Below are 18262 nucleotides of genomic sequence, written 5' to 3'. Positions count from 1 at the left end.
GTGCCAACAATGGCATATCTCATTCCGATGCCCTAAGCGGCTCACATTATCAAAGTGCTTCAGATCCCCTCTTATCCAACGATCTGGATACTTCCAATGAATCCCTGGATTAATATTTTTGGACCTAGACCAAATTGACGACGATATTAACCTTGACTTATCGGATGGAGAACTTTCCTCCTCCTCTAAACAAAGTATTTGTGATCTCCTTGGTGGGGAAATGTTTTCCCCTGACAATTTCCAACACCCGAGGAGCTCACAGTAGTGGCCACAAAAACATGTGGCTAAGTTTATTAAGAGGTGGATCAAGAACCCCTTGGAAAATGAGACAAGAAACATCTTGAGGGTAGAATGCCCTCGCCCTATCATAGAAGATAAATTCTGCTTCACTCCCAACTTAGACCCTGAACTCATCAAGTTCTTATTCATATTGGGCAGGGATCCTCGGAAAGGTATGGAACGCTCACTCAAAACCTGCCAAGACCGCATGCTCGACATGCTTGTACCATTGTGTTGTTTGATCGACTTAATTGAGGAGAGCTACACAAATGGTTCACATCCTAATATTGATCTCCTTCGAGGATGGAGTCAAAGAACACTAATCCTCCTCGGCAACGCCAATGCAGCCTTGAATACCGAGCGAAGGAAAGTGGTCTTGTCAAAAATCGACCCTAAACTCTGCGACATGGCAGAAAAAGAATCTTCATCCAATCCCCATGGCCTCCTCTTTGGGGAAGATATGATCAAAGGTCTGGGAAAATAGGTTGCGACGTTTACTGCCCTAGATAAAGCACAATCCAACATTCGCAGAGTTTTCAACCAAAGTGTTTTCGCAAGGGCCGGCAGAAGGGGTCGCTCTGCCGGCCGATTCTTCCAAAGACCCTTCTCAAGACAAAGAGGATTCGGTCGCCAGTTCCAAACCAACAATTCTTACTTCCCACAACGAGGACGATCTTCCCATTTCAGAGGTTTCAGGACCAGAGGAACCAATCCCTCCAACACCTCTAGTAAGTACACTTCCTCCTCTTCCTTCCTCTTCTACTCAGAGAGTAGGGTGTCGCCTAAAACATTTCCTACACGTATGGAAACGAATCACACAAGATCCTTGGGTTTTAGAGACCGTTCAAGGATTCAGAATAGATTTCACGGAGAAACCCCTTCAAGTTTCAACTCCCCAAGTTTTCAACCTGACACTGGAACAACACTCCATCGTCGCGGAGGAGGTAAATTCTATGTTAACGAAGGGCGCAATCATAGAAGTTCCTTGGGAACACAAGAACTTTGTGAACAATATTTTCCTTGTGAAAGAAAAGGACAAAGGGTGGAGACTGGTAATAAATCTAAGAGAATTAAACTAATATCTCACTTACAATCATTTCAAGATTGAAAGTATCCATCTCCTCAGGGTCATGCTCTTAGAAAAAGACTGGCTAGTGAAACTAGATCTAAAAGACGCTTACTTCCCCATTCCTATGGCAGAGGAGTCTGTTATAATCTTGTAAGTGATTAATGCATCCTCTGTTGCTGCCTTTGCCTTGCTGCTCAGTCTGTGTGATGTCATCAGAATGTTGGAGAGTGTTTGAGTGGAAGAAGGGATCAGTTGGTGTGGAAGGGCTGAGCAGCAGGGAGGCTGCTCCTGGTGGGGCATTGAATAAGGCCTAGCATGAGACTTAATGTGGATCCTATCTAAAGAATAAAGCCATGATCCTGAACTACATCACTGGACTACGTAGCCTTCATTTACTTTGTAACACTGGCGACGATTTTAAGAACCTGCGTGCTACTTTAATGGAGATTGGACTTTTAAACTGAAGAAACTACAACCTGTGGATTTGAACAGACACCTGGCACTCCTAATGCCCCACCAGTGACCATTTCATCGGTCGCCCCAACCAGTAAGTGCCAGTTTCTCTTAGACTTTCCTTCATTGTCTTGAAGCCTGCCTGTCTTTGCTGAACTGTTCTTGTCTTGATACATGTTGACTGAGAACATCATCTGTGACCTGGACATTATTTGCGTGTACTGTACATTTGGATTTGGGCTGGTTCCTGTTGACTGTTGGATTTTGAGAACGTTTTACCAGTGATTTAAGGTGCCAGCTCCTACCTGCCTTCCTACTGTCCACTGCCTGTCTGTTTTGAAAGAAGTCAGTCCTTGGGACAGTCCCAGAATAGCGACCTGCTCCTGCTTATTTGTCTGCTGTCTCCCTCTTGATTCTTGCCTGCTTGACTGACAGTGTTTCCTCTGTCTACTTTACCCTGCTATGGATAATGTGCTGAGGTATTAGGAGTGAACTGAGGGCAGTTGCGGTGTTACCGCCTGCATACTGGTGACTGACTTTGCCAAGGTACCGTCATTGGGAGAGTGCATGCAGTTCCTGCTTCTGGCTACACCCAAGGCCAGATCTAACCCTGGTGCCTGCCCTCAATCTTCTCTTGCTTGTTGTGGAGAAGACCCGCTCCCAAGTTTAAATCCAGTCTAGTGCACGCTTGAGGAATCTGCTGCACTGTTTTATTGTGCTGAGGGACTCCTTTCACTGTTTTCAGCAATCCACTGTCGAGGTACATTTTATTTATTGTACATTTTATTGCTGCGCTATTTAAAAAAAAAAAAAAAAAAAAAAAAAAAAAACGTCATCTCCTAGCAGCATTCGTTGGTGCCAGCGCGAGCCTCACCGATTTGAAAGTTGATTTGTTGTGGTGCTGCACGCGGTATCAGAGGAATCCCTCATGACATCCTCGTTTCGGTATGCAGCGACGTGCCGAGAGCCACCCGGCATGCCGTCACCTACGTGCCGCCATCTTGTGATTGCCTGAAGTTGTTTGCCCTAATGTGTTCTTTCCGTTCTTTGCCAACCATGATGTCCTTTTTAAATAAAGTTCAACTTTCACGAAGAAGCTTTCCGCCTGGGTTTCCTGATCTTGCACGGGTCTACGAATGTTGCAAGGTCATTTCCGCTTGCTGTTCGTGGTTTCATACCGCAGTTGGAGTTTGCTTCAGGGTAATGTTGAACGCTTTGCTATGGTCGCTCAATCATAATGACATCTACTACATCGCAGTAATGGAGCCTCTTTACCTCTCGGGACTTTGTCGGAAAAAAAAAAGGATTTTCTACACGTTTTTTTGTCTTGCACTATCTATATTTTGTTTTTATGAGTATTGTGCCACAAATATGCATAACCGTATACACGTGTTTTACTGCTTTCACTTCAAATTTTTGTTTGCTCTCCGTGTGTGGAGCCTGTTTTGTCTGCGATGACTTTCTGAGAAGTTGGAGAAATGACTTTACTTTAATGACTTTTCTGTTACATGTTTGCTCCAATGTTCTGTTTTCCTACTATGTTTTTTCATATTAGAGGGGGTGTGAGAGTGTTGTCTTTGTTGTGAATCTGCATGGAATAGAGGGAGTGTCCCTGGTCTTGTTAGAGTACGTCTTTTATTAAGATTTGCCTCATGTGAGGTGTATAGACTGTGTGTTACGGGTGCACACATGAGAAGACTTCTTCTTTTGAAGCTTCTCTGATGTCTGGTTTTACCCTTGAGTTGTTTGGTTACCTCGTGTGAGGTGTTAGTCTGTGCGTTAAGGGTGCGCACGTAAGAAGACTCCTGATTTAGAGGCTTCTCAGTCTTTCCTGTTCGGTTTTACCCTTGAGTTGGTTGGTTACCTCGTGTGAGGTGTTAGTCTGTGTGTTAAGGGTGCGCACGTAAGAAGACTCCTTATTTAGAGGCTTCTCAGTCTTTCCTGTCTGCTTTTACCCTTGAGTTGGTTGCTTACCTCATGTGAGGTGTTGGTCTGTGCGTCACATGTGCGCATGTGTGGAAATTTCTTATCTTCTAGCTTTCTGATTTGCCTGTCTGGGGTTGCAAGTTTACCCCTTTCAGTGTTATGTTCTGTAGCTTTCTGTTATTCTTGAAGCTCATTGATTTTTATATGTGTGTATGTCCATCAACGCACATTTTACTTAATTAGTCTTGTTGCATGTATGTACATTGATCTTGCATGCTCCTATTTTTTCAATTTTGATGAGGGGGGGATGTGTTATAAACTTGTAAGTGATTAATGCATCCTCTGTTGCTGCCTTTGCCTTGCTGCTCAGTCTGTGTGATGTCATCAGAATGTTGGAGAGTGTTTGAGTGGAAGAAGGGATCAGTTGGTGTGGAAGGGCTGAGCAGCAGGGAGGCTGCTCCTGGTGGGGCATTGAATAAGGCCTAGCATGAGACTTAATGTGGATCCTATCTAAAGAATAAAGCCATGATCCTGAACTACATCACTGGACTACGTAGCCTTCATTTACTTTGTAACAGAGTCCCAATCCTTCCTTCAATTTGCGTGGAACAACCAGCTCCATCAGTTCCAAGCCCTTCCTTTTGGCCTATCTTCAGCCCCCTGGTGTTTCACTAAAGTAATGAAGACCATTACTACGGTCCTTCGAGAAAGGGGTGTCGGTCTCATAATCTAGTTAGACGACATCCTTATGTCCCAGGACCATTCTCAAATTCTGAAAGACTTGAACACCACGGTGGAATTAATAGAGAGTACCGGTCTTATTATAAACCAGGAGAAATCCATCCTGATTCCATCGAGGTCTCTAGAGTTCCTAGGCTTCACGGTCGACACACTAAAATCAATACTTTTACTTCCCCCAAAGAAGATTTCCAAGATTCGGAAAGAAATCCTCACGTTCTGAAATTAGATCTCATAACATTAAGGGAACTAGCCAGACTTCTGGGCCTCCTTTCTTCTTCTATCCAAGCAATCTTTTCCGGTCCTCTATACTACCGAGCCCTTCAAAGAATCAAGGGCAGAACCCTCCGCTCCGGACTTTGGTACGGAGACAGAATTCACCTAGATGTGGAAGCCAAGGAGGAACTGACTTGGTGGGTAGAGAATCTAGACACATGGAACGGGAAAGCCATCTTTGGGACTTCCCCAGATTATGTACTGGAATCTGATGCCAGCCTTCATGGCTGGGGTGCTTGTTTTCAAAATCAGAACACGGGAGGTTTATGGTCTTATTCGGAGAGTTTACACCACATAAGCTTTCTAGAGTTAACCACCGGGCTTTACGCATTGATGAGCTTCAAGCATTCCCTTCAAGGGAGATCAGTCCTACTCAAGATGGACAATATGTCAGCCGTCTCCTATATCAATCGCCAAGGCGGTACCAGATCTCCAGACCTCTCCAACCTAGCCAAGAAACTATGGATGTTCTGCCTTGAACACCAAATTTCCCTAAGAGCAGAATACCTTCCCGGTCTAAAAAATGTCTGTGCGGACTGGAATTCAAGGTTCCTGGTAGATCACACCGACTGGAAGTTAGACGCAAACGTATTTAACAGTCTAGACTATCTTTTGGGTCCCCTAGAAATAGACCTCTTTGCGAGCAGATTCACTTCCCAACTTCCCAGATACTTCAGCTGGATGCCCGACTCGGGTGCTCTGGCAGTGAATACCTTTCTCCAAGACTGGAAAAACATTCGGGGATACGCCTTTTCCCCCTTTGCCATGATTCAACGCGTCCTTCAGAAGTTGATAACAGAATATTCTTCAATAGTCCTAGTGACCCCATTTTGGCCGTCCCAAGTGTGGTTCCCAACGACCTTGAAATTAGCTTACGAAATTCCCTTTCTACTTCCAGCTTCACCGGGCCTCCTAAAAGACATAGACTGTTCGAATCACCCGCTCCTTCTGAACGAGACTTTGAACCGTCTTGCATGGAAGGTGTCAGGTGATCCAAGAAAGTCTCTGGACTTTCGTCGCAGGCTTCTTCTCTCCTCCAATAATCTTGGGCCCCCGGTACACACTATAGATACAGCGGCATCTGGAAAAGATGGGTTTGTTGGTGCCTGGAAAGGAACCTGGATTCCCTGGAGGCTCCTGTCATCTATATAGCCATTTTCTCGTCGAGCAGTTTAAAAGAGGTCTTTCATATAGATCAATTAACTGTTCTAGGACTGCCATTTCTATGGGTCACTCACTTTTTAATGGTAGAACTATCGGTAAAAACCCAATAATTTGCAGAATTATGAAGAGTATCAGACTTAAAAGACCCCCCCAAACCTAAATACGACACCCTTTGGGACGTTAAGCTACTCCTTGATCTATTTTGTAACTGTCCGAATAATAACTCGTTAGATAATAAGTCACTCTCCATCAAATTAGCTTCTCTCCTTTGCCTAATATCCTGCCGTAGAGTTTCGGACGTTAAAGCATTGGTGATTTCTAACCGGTCCTATGATGCATTCGGCGTCACATTCCAAATCATCAAGAGAACTAAAACTATGTCTGACATGATTTTTTTACCCTAGGTTTGACGCTTGTAAAACATTGTGTGTGGTGGGCTGCATGAAGGAATATGACTCGAGGATGGACCCCCGTCGCACCACTGGTATTAACCAACTCCTTATATTCTTTGTTAAGCCCTTCAAACCTGTTTCTTCTTCTACTATAGCTAGATGGGTTAAACTGACGATGCAGTTGGCTGGCATTGACCTCCATAGATTCCAAGCTCATTCTTTAAGAGGGGCTATGGCTAGTCAATCCTTTTGGAAAGGAGGTAAGTTAAATGACATCCTCAAAGCAGCAGACTGGTCAAATTCCTATACCTTTGCAAAACATTACTGCAAACCTGTTGAGCACATGTCTGATGTAGTTCTTCTTGACTACCAACATGCATAATGGCAGCCTCCGGTCTTGTAATGAAATTGCGATTCTCCTATTACCATGACCAGAGAATCTGGATTTCATTAAAGACACTGAGGCTGACATTATCCCATGCCTCCCTCCCGGAGTGGATTTTAATATCTTGTTTTGCCTTGATTTCATTATCATATTATTCAGTTTTTAACACTGTATTTTGCATTTTCAAGTTTAATATAATTTACTAAGTTTCTTTTCCCTTTACATAGGGTGTTAATTCCATTTTGCTAATACTTTGTCATTTTTTCAGATAATTCATCTTGACTGCTTCCTTTTCACGATTTGTTGAAAACATTACCAGACTATTTGTCTTCCTTCTCAAAGAGTGACCTTCACAGCATGACTACAGTTTTTTGTATTTCGTTACCTTCAGAAGAACGTTTTATTGACTTACATTGCATTTAAAAGAGGCTGATCTCTGTACTGTTGTTTCCTAGTTACTCTTGTTTATTCTAGAACCTTTACTTTATGATGTAACTTTTAAGTGGCTGTACTTGAAGTTGCATTAAAAGATAATGCATAATGTCAGCCTCCGTGTCTTTAATGAAATCCAGATTGTCTGGTCATGGTAATAGGAGAATCGCAATTGTACCTCCGGTTCCCTTAGGGGATACCTTATATAATGGCCTATACCATATATAATATTTGGTATCCCCTGTGTTTCTTGGGTTAGAACTTACCAGGATTCAATTTGACATAGTCTTATGTTGGGTGGGTGAGCACAGTACTTGTATGCCAAATAGCGGCCTTTCTTTTGCTTTCCAATATCGTCTAATATGGGGATACCAAATATTATGGCTCACGCATTGCTGTAATATCTTGTATCCCCTACTTTACATAGGTTACCCTTTAGCCATTGGCCTCTTAAAGTTGTCTTTTTTCTTTTTATTTTTTTATAGCAGTCTACAGTATCTTTTCAATTATTTTTTTTCACATCATTCTACAAAATTGTACGTCATGTTCCCGTAGGAGATACAATATATTATGGCCTAGACCGCCTATAATATCTGGTATCCCCTTTGTTTCTTGGGTTAGAACTTACTAGGATTCAATTTGACATGAAGTTATGTTGTATGGGTGTGCACAGTGTTTCTATGCTAAATATAACCCTTTATTTTGCTTTCCATCATCGTTTACTATGGGGATACCAAATATTATGGCTCGCAGAATACTGTAATCTCTCATATCCCCTACGTTTCATGGGTTACCCTTTAGCCATTGACCACTTGAAGTTGCCTTTTACTTGATAGCAGACTACAGTAACCTTTCACATTTTTCATCATTCCACAATATTGTATGTCTGGTTCCATTAGGGGATACCATATATAATGGTCTATACCGGCTATAATATTTGGTATCCCCTATGTTTCTTGGGTTAGCACTTACCGGGATTCAATTTGACATAGTCTTATTTTGGATGGGTGAGCACAGTACTTGTATGCCAAATAGCGGCTTTCCTTTTGCTTTCCAAAATAGTTTATTATGGGGATACCAAATATTATGGCTCACGCATTGCTGTAATATCTTGTATCCCCTACGTTACACGAGTTACCCTTTAGCCATTAGCCACTTGAAGTTGTCTTTTATTTGACAGCAGTCTACAGTATGTTTTTAAATTGTTTTACATCATTCCACTAGATTTTACATTAGGTTCCCTTAGGGGATACCATTTATAATGGCCCAAATCGCCTATAATATCTGATATTCTGTTTGTTTCTTGGGTTAGACCTTACCAGGATTCAATTTGACATAGTCTTATATTGGATAGGTGAGCACAGTACTTGTATGCCAAATAGCGGCCTTTCTTTTGCTTTCCAATATCGTCTAATATGGGGATATCAAATATTATGGCTCACGCATTGCTGTAATATCTCTAATGCCCTATGTTACATAGTTTACCCTTTAGCCATTGGCCTCTTAAAGTTGTCTTTTTTTTTTTTATAGCAGTCTACAGTATCTTCATTTTTTTTTTTTTTTTACATCATTCCATAAAATTGTATGTTAGGTTCCCGTAGGAGTTACCATATATTATGGCCTATACCGCCTATAATATCTGGTATCCCCTTTGTTTCTTGGGTTAGAACTTACCAGGATTCAATTTGACATGGTCTTATGTTGGATGGGTGAGCACAGTATTTTTATGCCAAACAGCACCCTTCCTTTTGCTTTCCAACATCATTCACAATGGGGATACCAAATATTGTGGCTCATGCATTGCTGTAATATCTCGTATTGCCTTGCGTTTCATGGATTACCCTTTAGCTATTGACCACTTCAAGTTGCCTTTTATTTCATATGTTTTCCCATTTTTTTTACATCATTCCACAAGATTTTACATCCGGGTCTCTTAGGGGATACCAAATGTAATGGCCTCTACCACCCATAATGTTTGGTACACCCTGCGTTTCTCGGATTAGAACTTACCAGGATTCAATTTGACTTGGTCTTATGTTGGATGGGTGAGCACAACATTACTATCCTAAACAGCACCCTTCCTTTTGCTTTCCAACATGGTTACTATGTGGATACCAAATATTATATCTTACACATTGTTCTAATATCGTGTATCCCCTACATTTCATGGGTTACCATTTAGCCATTTACCAGTTGAAGTTGCCTTTTATTTGATTGCATACTAAAGTATCTTTTAAAAAATTTTACGTCATTCCACAAGATTTTTTCATCCGGTTGCCTTAGGCGATACCAAATATAATGCCCTCTACCACCTATAATATTTGGTAAATTTAATTTGACATGGTCTAATGTTGGATGGGTGAGCACAATATTGTTCTGCCAACTGACACCCTTCCTTGAGTTTTCCAACACCTTTTACTATGGGGATACCATATATTATAGCTCATGCATTGCTGTAATATCTTGTATCCCCTACTTTTCAAGGGTTACTGCTTAGCCATTGACCAACTGGAGTTGCCTTTTATGTGATACCAGATTGCAGTTTCTTTTCGCAGTTTTGATTTCATTCCACAATCTTTCACATCTGATTCCTTTGTGGGATACCTAATATAGTGGCCTTATGAACTATACTTTGTGGTATCCCCTAGGTTTCTAGGGCTACAACTTACCAGGATTCGATTGGACATGGTCTGATGTTGGCTTTATGAGCACAGTATTTTTCTGCCAACTGGCACCCTTCCTCGAGTTTTCCAAACTACGGGGATACCAAATATAATGGTTTACGCAAGGCTGTTGTATCACGCATCCCCAACTTTTCATGGGTTATCCTTTAGCTATTGATGGACAAGTTACTTACCTTTGGTAACACCTTATCTGGTAGAGACTTGATCTAGCTGCAGATTCCTTAACCTTGAACTTCCAGGCATCAGGCTGGATCCTGAAGATTTTTCTTAGCAGTACCCCTGCTCGTCGGTAGGTTGCGTCGGTAAACTCTGCGTGGCATTGTCAGCATCGCATTCATCGTCACATACGTGTCATAAATCTAACAGCCACTCTGGTGCGCTGACGTCAGTACTTTTCACAACTTTCCATGCCAGAAGCACGAAGCCATGAAGTGACTGACCATGGTGTGTGCAAAAAGAAGCTAGGGCCCTGAAGGGGATAAGCCCTGAAAGAAAAACAGTTCCGCAGAGTGGGGAGGATGGGTGGATCGGTAAGGAATCTGCAGGTAGATCATGTCTCTACCAGATAAGGTGTTACCGAAGGTAAGTAACTTATCCATCTGATAGAGACATGTAGCCGCAGATTCCTTTCCTTTGAACAGATACCCAAGCAAGACCTTCCCCAGAGGAGAGACGGCGGAAAGGTTTTAGACTAGAAAATCCTACAGGACAGAGTGCCCAAACAAGCTTTCTCTGTGAACCTGAGAATGTAGTCAGTACTGTCAGGCAAACATTTGCAAAGACGTCCCCATGGAAGCTTGACAGATATCGATTGGAACCCCACTCTGAAGCTCTTTGGTGGCTGCCTTTGCTGTGGTGGAATGAGCCCTAAGGTCCTCAGGGGGCTACTTCTTAGCCAAGGCGTAACAGATTTTTATACAGAGGATGACCCAACAGGAGATGGTCCTCTTTTTGAACTGCATGCCCCTTCTTTGACCCACGTATCCTACAAAGAGTTGGTCTTCCACCCAGAATACACTACCGAATACAATACCGAGATACAATGATAGTGCCCTTTTTGGGTCCAGAAGTTGGAGACACTCTTCTTCCTTGGAAGGATGCAGAGGTGCATAGAAAATGGGCAGGGTAACTGACTGTCCCCGAAGAAAGGGAGTTACAACCTTAGGCAAAAAGGATGCCCTAGTTCTCAGTACCACTTTTTCAGGAAAAACTGTCAGGTAAGAAGGCTGTGATGACAGTGCTTGCAGTTAGGTCACCCTCCAGGCAGAGGTAATTACCACCAAGAAAGCTGTTATTATGGTGAGCAACTGTAGAGGAGAGTTGTGCATGGACTCAACGGTGAGCACATCAAGAATGTGAGAACCAAATTAAGGTCCCATTGTGGCATAAGAAAGGGAGAATGAGGAAACAAGTGGGCTAACCCCTTCAAAAACCCCTGCAGCAGAAGGGACCTGAAAAGTGAAGGCTGATCTGGTAGCCGAAGAAAAGCTGAGAGGGCCCAGAATGCCCAAGGCAGGACCCTGCTGGACCAAGGAAAGTACAAAAAAAATGAAATGATATCTGCCAAAGAGGAATACAAGTGGTCAATGGACCTTTCTATACAATATTTACAAAAACATTTCCATTGGCAGCCGTATACCAATTTCGTGGAGGGACGTCTGGCTGCCACAGTAACCTCACAGACTTCGGGAGCGAGGTCAAAAGCTGTCAACTTTTGCCACTCAGTCTCCACACAAGGAGGCAGAGAGTAGATAGGTTCTGGTAAAGGACCTTCCCCTGCTGTGACAGAAGATCGTCCCGGAGGGACAGCCTGATCGGAGGATCAATACTCATGTCTATAAGCTCGGGATGCCAAACTTTCCATGCCCAGTCCGGAGTCACAAGAATTACTTGTGCTTGGTCACTCCTGATCTTCTTGAGCACTCTGGGCAGGAGTGGTATGGGCGGAAAGGCGTATAGGAGGCCTGAGCTTCACTCACTGTGAAAAGCGTCGCCGAGCGAGAACCTCCTTGGAAATTCCAACGTGCAAAACTGCTGACAATGCGCTTTCTCTTCGGAGGTGAACAGATCTAACCAAGGCTCTCACCACTGCTGAAAGAGACCCTGTACCACCTCCGGATGGAGAGGCCACTTGTGATCCACAAGGCACCTTCGGCTGAGCTCGTTGGCCCTGGCGTTCGGAAAACCAGTTGTAAAGTCAGCTGTCACTTGAAGTATATTTAAAACACATACAGTAATCCCATCATCTTATTCAGTCATATAGTAATTCTGTCCTCAACGGAGTATTCTAGCTTGATTCCAGTAATATCCACTTAACAAGTCCCAAATTGTATCAAAAAAAGACTACTTTATTAAAAAACACATTGTATACAGATGTAATGACATTAAAAAAAGTTTTTTGTTTCACAGCCTATGTGTAACAATTTTTATCAATTTAAAGTACAATATTGCATAAAGTAAAATACAATTAAAACATGATACAAAATAACATTTTATATTAAAAACAGTATTTGTTGTTATACAGAGAGAAAAATACTTATGACAGCACCATTTGTCATTCAACGAGCATATCGATTGGGACAAATATAAAGACTAGGTCTTAATGTACTAAATCTTTACACCATTTGCATGACCAAGACTTCCCATGGATTATGCTTTTATTTGCGTCGACGCGTTTCGATGGTTTCTTATTAATATTCCATCTTTTTCAAGACCGTTTTAAATTCAAGTCTCTGTGTGTTTTCTTATACAGTTGCTGTGAGCATCCGTTTCGTCGTAAATCTTATGCCCCTGGTGCTGTTTAGCATGAATTAGGGTCATATATCAGCCCTTCTTATAGCAGCAAGATTTCCTTATTATTCCAAACACCTTAATATAAAATCAGAATTCTTGGTTGCCTTACGTATTTTCTTTTCTGTTGTATATATTCTAGAAACGTAATGGCCCCTTGCTGTGTAACTGAACCTTTTAAAAAAAAAAAATTTTATATAGAGCAGGAGATCGCGGTATGTCACGAATTCCACCTACGACCATACACTGAGCTGGAGGGGCTGATATTTACAAGCCTCCTCTTGCTTGTTGCTGCACTTCACTTCCGTATCTACGGGCTTTCAACGTGTTCTTTTTCCTTTGTGTTAGGTAAACCAGCCAGGTGCTGAACCACCAGGGAACTGCCCTGTTGTTCTAGCCCAGTTCAAAGACGCAGGGCCTCTTGAGAAGGCATCCATGACCCCACTCCGCCCTGTTTGTTGCAGTACCACATGGCGGTAGTGTTGTCTGTGAACACTCGTTTCAGCCTTCCCTTTATGGACCGTAAAAAGGCTTTCAGTGCCAGTAGGATCACCCGAAGTTCCAACAGATTGATATGGAGCTTTGCTTCTGATGGTGACCAGAGTCCTCTGATCTCCACCTCTCCAAGATGGCCATCCCATCCCAGAAGGGACTCATCCATCACTACTGTAAGGCCTAGGTGGGGAAGGGAGAGGGGTATGCCCTCGATCCAATCATGGTCTGTTAGTCACCTCTGCAGCTCTTTCACAGTGCCCTCTGAAATCTGAACCAGGTCGGTAAGATTTCCTCGATGCTGTGCCCATTGGTCCCACTGCACAGCCCTCATTTGCCACCGTGCATGGTTCACCAGCCGTATGCAGGAGGTCATTAGGCCCTACAGCTTCAGAGACATTCTCACCGAAATCCAGGCTAGAGGCTGAAACATTAGTATAATAGCCTGAATATCATGGACTTGCCATTCGGGGGGATAAACCCGAAACTGCACCGTGTCCTCCAATGAAAGGGAGCATCTGAGAGGGGGTCAGGCGTGACTTTTGCACGTTGATAGTGCACCCCAGCAAATGTAGGAGGTTCACCATAGTCTGGAGGTGGGAGACGACTGTTTGAGTTGAGCCCGCCTTCAACAACCAGTCGTCTGAATAGGGAAAGACTGGAATCCCTGATCTCCACAGATGTGCTGCAACCACCGCCATCACATTTGTGAACACCTGAAAGGCACTTGTGAGGCCGAAGGTGAGCACAGCAAATTGAAAGTGCTTGTGGCCCACCGTAAACTGCAGGTAACGATGATGGGCAGGCAGGAAAGGGATATGAAAATAGGCATCCTGCAAGTCCAACTTTACCATCCAGTTTCCTGGGTCCAAAGCAGACAGGACCTGAGCTAGGGGGTACATCTTAAACTTCTCCTTTTTGATAAAATAGTTGAGGGCTCTGAGGTCTAGGATAGGATATAGGCCTCCATCCTTCTTTGGGACCAGAAAATAGCAGGAATAACAACTACAGCCTACATCTGGCCTGGTAACCCTCTCTATAGCTCCCTTGGCCAAGAGAGGATTTTTTTGTTTCGGAATTGTTTATTTTACATCACAAGTGTAATTAATACAAGACAATAAGACCATGGCACATTAGTACAAGAACATCTATAGAGTACATCATTGCGTACAGGGTTATACACTGTAGAATAGGGGGGGTATAGTGGAGTTGTGGAGGGAGAAGGAAGGATAGAGGGGGAGTGAAGGGAGTGGGGGAAGGTGGGGGAGGTCAGGAGATCTGGGTGGGGTAGAGAGTAAGTCAATTTGTGCACACAATAGTTTATTCAATGGTTCTATTAGTGTAGTATTAACAATAACAATACAGCGGCTCATGATGGTCAGTAGGTTATAGGTATCTGGTGTGAGACTACATGTCGCAGGAGCATTTGCCAGCATATAGTATGCAATAGAGCATGTGGTACAGGTACAATGGTGCATGTACGACATAGAAAATATCTAAAATGGGCAGAGGGATCCTCGTGTTGGGAAGGGTTGATGATCTTTATGGAACAGGTACCGGAGGCAGGTAGGAGTGAGGGTGATAAGTGGACGAGGTCAGGCAGCCCCTGGTCTTATTCGGGCGTAGGGGGAGCAACAATGATTGGGTGATATCGTTGGTAGGAAAGAGAAGAGGGTGGGCACATATTGTTGTGCAGGAGGGGGATGCAGGGGATAGGTTGTGTCTGAGTCTCAGGGTGTGGGGGGTGTTGGTACAAAACCAAGAGGGGGCAGGGTAGTCCGCAGTCCCACATGTAATGGTTGCATGCCAGCATGCTGGGATGGGATAGTGGTAATCAGCTCTAGATGGGAGAGGGACATGGTGTGAAGGGGGCTCCCGTCTATGTGTCAGATGGTAGCTGAGGGCATAGCAAGAAGTCTGGGGGTAGAGGGGCTGTGGAAGGGGGAGGGAGAAAGGAAGTGTGGAAAACAGGAGTAATAGCAAGAGGAGAGGAAGAGGAGGGGGAGAGGCAGGGTAGAGGACATAAGGAAGTGAGTTACTATAGGACAAGGTGGCATTTATGGTGGGGGAATGGCTGCTTCTTCTAGCTATGGTTATCGAACTGACAGATGTAGTTGGGCTGGGTGGGGCTGTATCATGCTGTTTAGATCATCACTGCCATCCATTCCTCTTGGGAGGGAGGGTCAGACGATCTCCATTTCCTTAGGATGCAGAGTTTAGCTGTGGACAATGCTTTATGAAGAAGGCGACGTTGCAGTTGTGTGACGTCCAGGGTGGTGCAGGTGTTATGCAGGAGGATAACTGGGGGCTGGAGAGGTAGGCTGAGGGGTATAACTGCTCCAAGGGTGGCCCCTACAAAGGACTAAAAGGATTGGACAGAGGGACACTCACATTGCACGCCTGGGCACCTCCAGCATTTGGAATGTGGTAGCAGCCGGCCCTATTCAGTTTCACAGGGGTCCAGTACCAGTTGTGTAGAGTTTTAAAGAGACAACATTTTAATCGGTCTCCTTGAGTTCCCTTGTCTAGGTCTTCTACTATATCTGTTAATCATCTGCCGCAACTGTGTGTTGTAGCTGTGCCTGCCATTTGGCGTGGAGACTGTGTAGGAGGGGGTACGAGAACAAGTGACTGATTAGGATACCATAGAGTCCTGACATGACACCTTTGTGTCTGCCCCAGATTGACAGATAGTCCACCACCGGGGAGGATGGAAGGGCCCAAGGTCGGTGGCCAAGGCATCTTTGTAGACAGTTTTGCAACAGGCCTGCTTTGGGGGTAACCTGAATTCCTCATGCAGTAGTGTGAAGGGTTTTAGATGGTGTAGATGGTGGCTGGTGCCTAAGAGGCGGTGTGCGCGGTGTCCTGCCGTGTGTGTGGCCTGTAACACTAGGTGTGGAACTAGTTCGTGCATGATGGTATCCCCGTATAAGAGGCCCAGTCCTTTGCCATGATTGAGGAGTGATCTTTCCGTTTTCACCCACTGGAGGGGACTGGTGTTGCGGGTGGAGGTAGGCGAGTTTGGAAACATGTAGGGCCAAACTGTATTGCTCTACTGATAGAAAGCCCAGGCTGCCACAAGAGCAGCGGGCCATGAGCTTAGGTGCAGCCAGACGGGGGGTAGGTAGTACCCCAGACAAAGGCCCGTATTCTCTCATCGATAGTGTGTAAAATTGACAGGGGTATCACCACGGGCAGTGTAACTAGGACATACGTGAAGCATGGAAGCGTGACAATGCACACAGCCTATACCCTGCCCCACATGGAGAATTCTAGTAGCGGCCATTTATCAAAGTCTATTTTTATTTGTGCAATTAGGGGTGTGAGGTTATCTACATCCAATGCCTCCAGGCCACTGTTGACTAGCACTCCAGGGTATGTAAGCCGAGAGGACTAACACCGGAAAGGGTAGCCCTGTATTGTGGCTTTCATGGTTCCTGAGGAGAGCGGGAGGGACTCGCTTTTATCCCAATTTACCTTATAGCCGGACAGTGTTGCAAAGTCTTCTATGAGTTCCAATAGTGCCGGAGGGAGCGTGGTAGGTCTCTGAGGGTAAGTAGTATGTCATCTGTGTACAGATATATTTTAGAGAGGCCAGCCGCTATGGGGATACCTGTTACTCTCGACAAGTGACATATGACAGATGCCAGGGGTTCCATGGCCAGGAGAAACAGTAGGGGAGAGAGTGGGTATCCCTGACATGTGCTTCTCTGCATCCTAAAAGTAACTGACAGAAACCCTCCGCAGTTGACCTGGGCCTCGGCAATCATAGAGTAAGTGGACCTTGGAGATTAATTTGTCACCGAGCTCGAAGCGTTTCATAGTGGCGAAAAGGTAATTCCAATCTATTCGGTCGAATGCCTTTTCTGCGTCAAGGGAGAGGACTACTGCATCTGCCGGCAGATCTTTTGCTGCCCATAGCGTATGAGCAAGTGTGCGGAGATGGTTTCTAGAAGATCACCCTGGAACAAAACCAACCTGCTCATAAAGGGTGAGTGAAGGGATGAATTTCTTTAGGCATGCAGCAAGGACACTGGTCAGTATTTTAATGTCTCCATTTAAAAGTGAAATAGGAAGGTAACTGCCACATAGGGGTATCCCTTCCCTGTTTAGGCAAGACTGCGATAACTGCCCTCTTGTAGATAGGACCCAATGAAGCGGTTCTGTTGGCTACCTGTAGGGCTGCATGTAGGGTGTCTAGTGCTTCCTCCCTGGTCCACTTGTAATACTCAGCAGGAAGCCGTCTTCACCCAGGGCTTTATGATAGGGCAGATTGGCAATGGCTGCTTGTATTTCTTCCCTGCTGATGTCACCCTCCAAGAGTTCTCTGCCTTTGTCCGATAGGCGGGGAAGGGCAATCCCCTCGAGGTATGTTGAGATCCACTCCACTGGGGCTGGTGCCTCTGGTGTGTACAAATGCATGTAAAAGGACGTAAACTCATTGACTAAGTCTTGGGCGCTTAATAAAAATCGCCCCTGTCTTGGATTGTATGGCGGGAATGGCTATTGCTGCTTCCCTCTGCCAAAGCTGCACCACCAGCCGGCGACCAGCCTTTTCCCCCTGTACATAGTGCCTTCTCTTAAGGTGCTGTAGGGCATATTCAGATTTGGAAGTGGAGAGGGTATTGGGATAGCGGTGCCACTAGGGGAAGCAACTGCCACCACAATACCTGTGCAGGGCCTGCACTTTTTACTTGGTATCACCAAGTGCACTACTGCGCAGAAAAAGCTTAATATATTACTGGGCCTAGCTTTGGCATTGGCAAAACGGAGAATAGCTATGTCCTCTAAGTCGTGTGCAGCTCCCAGCATACACACTTGTCAGTTGTATTTCTGCAAGGCGCTGGTGGTGGAACATATGGCTCAGGCAATAAAGGCACCCCATAACCCTCCACAGATTAATCCCATGCAATGGCAAGAATACATGTCTTTTGTGGAAGGCAGATTAAATGCACCCAGCTCATCCCAGGGATGAGACGGTTTCTCACTTTGGGCATTTGTAATAACACGCTAACATATTGGCACGAGCAAGTTGGGCCCCTTCTCAAGTATGACCTAACTGGGCAGGAGCTTAGGCTACCACATGCATGCGTTGGAGCGATGCATGCGGCATCCCCCCTTCTGCCTGTTCCGCTGTCTCTAAAATGTGCACACATAAGCAGATACTCTAGCTCATACATGG

General features: G+C 44.6%; 1 protein-coding gene and 1 long non-coding RNA gene across 2 annotated transcripts in view; both read left to right on the top strand.

The window, feature by feature from the left end:
* The window catches only part of LOC146809663 (sulfotransferase 2A1-like), a 552792-nt gene that overhangs the window by 21470 nt on the left and 513060 nt on the right, over positions 1–18262 (top strand). The window lies entirely within an intron of this gene.
* Positions 592–6116, top strand: LOC146809664 (uncharacterized). The gene is made up of 2 exons (XR_014965575.1): positions 592–1483; positions 4306–6116. It is a non-coding gene; the product is annotated as an uncharacterized LOC146809664 (long non-coding RNA).

This window comes from Triturus cristatus, chromosome 7, assembly GCF_964204655.1.
Source record: "Triturus cristatus chromosome 7, aTriCri1.1, whole genome shotgun sequence".
NCBI lineage: Eukaryota > Metazoa > Chordata > Amphibia > Caudata > Salamandridae > Triturus > Triturus cristatus.
This window is presented reverse-complemented; position numbering and strand designations above follow the sequence as displayed.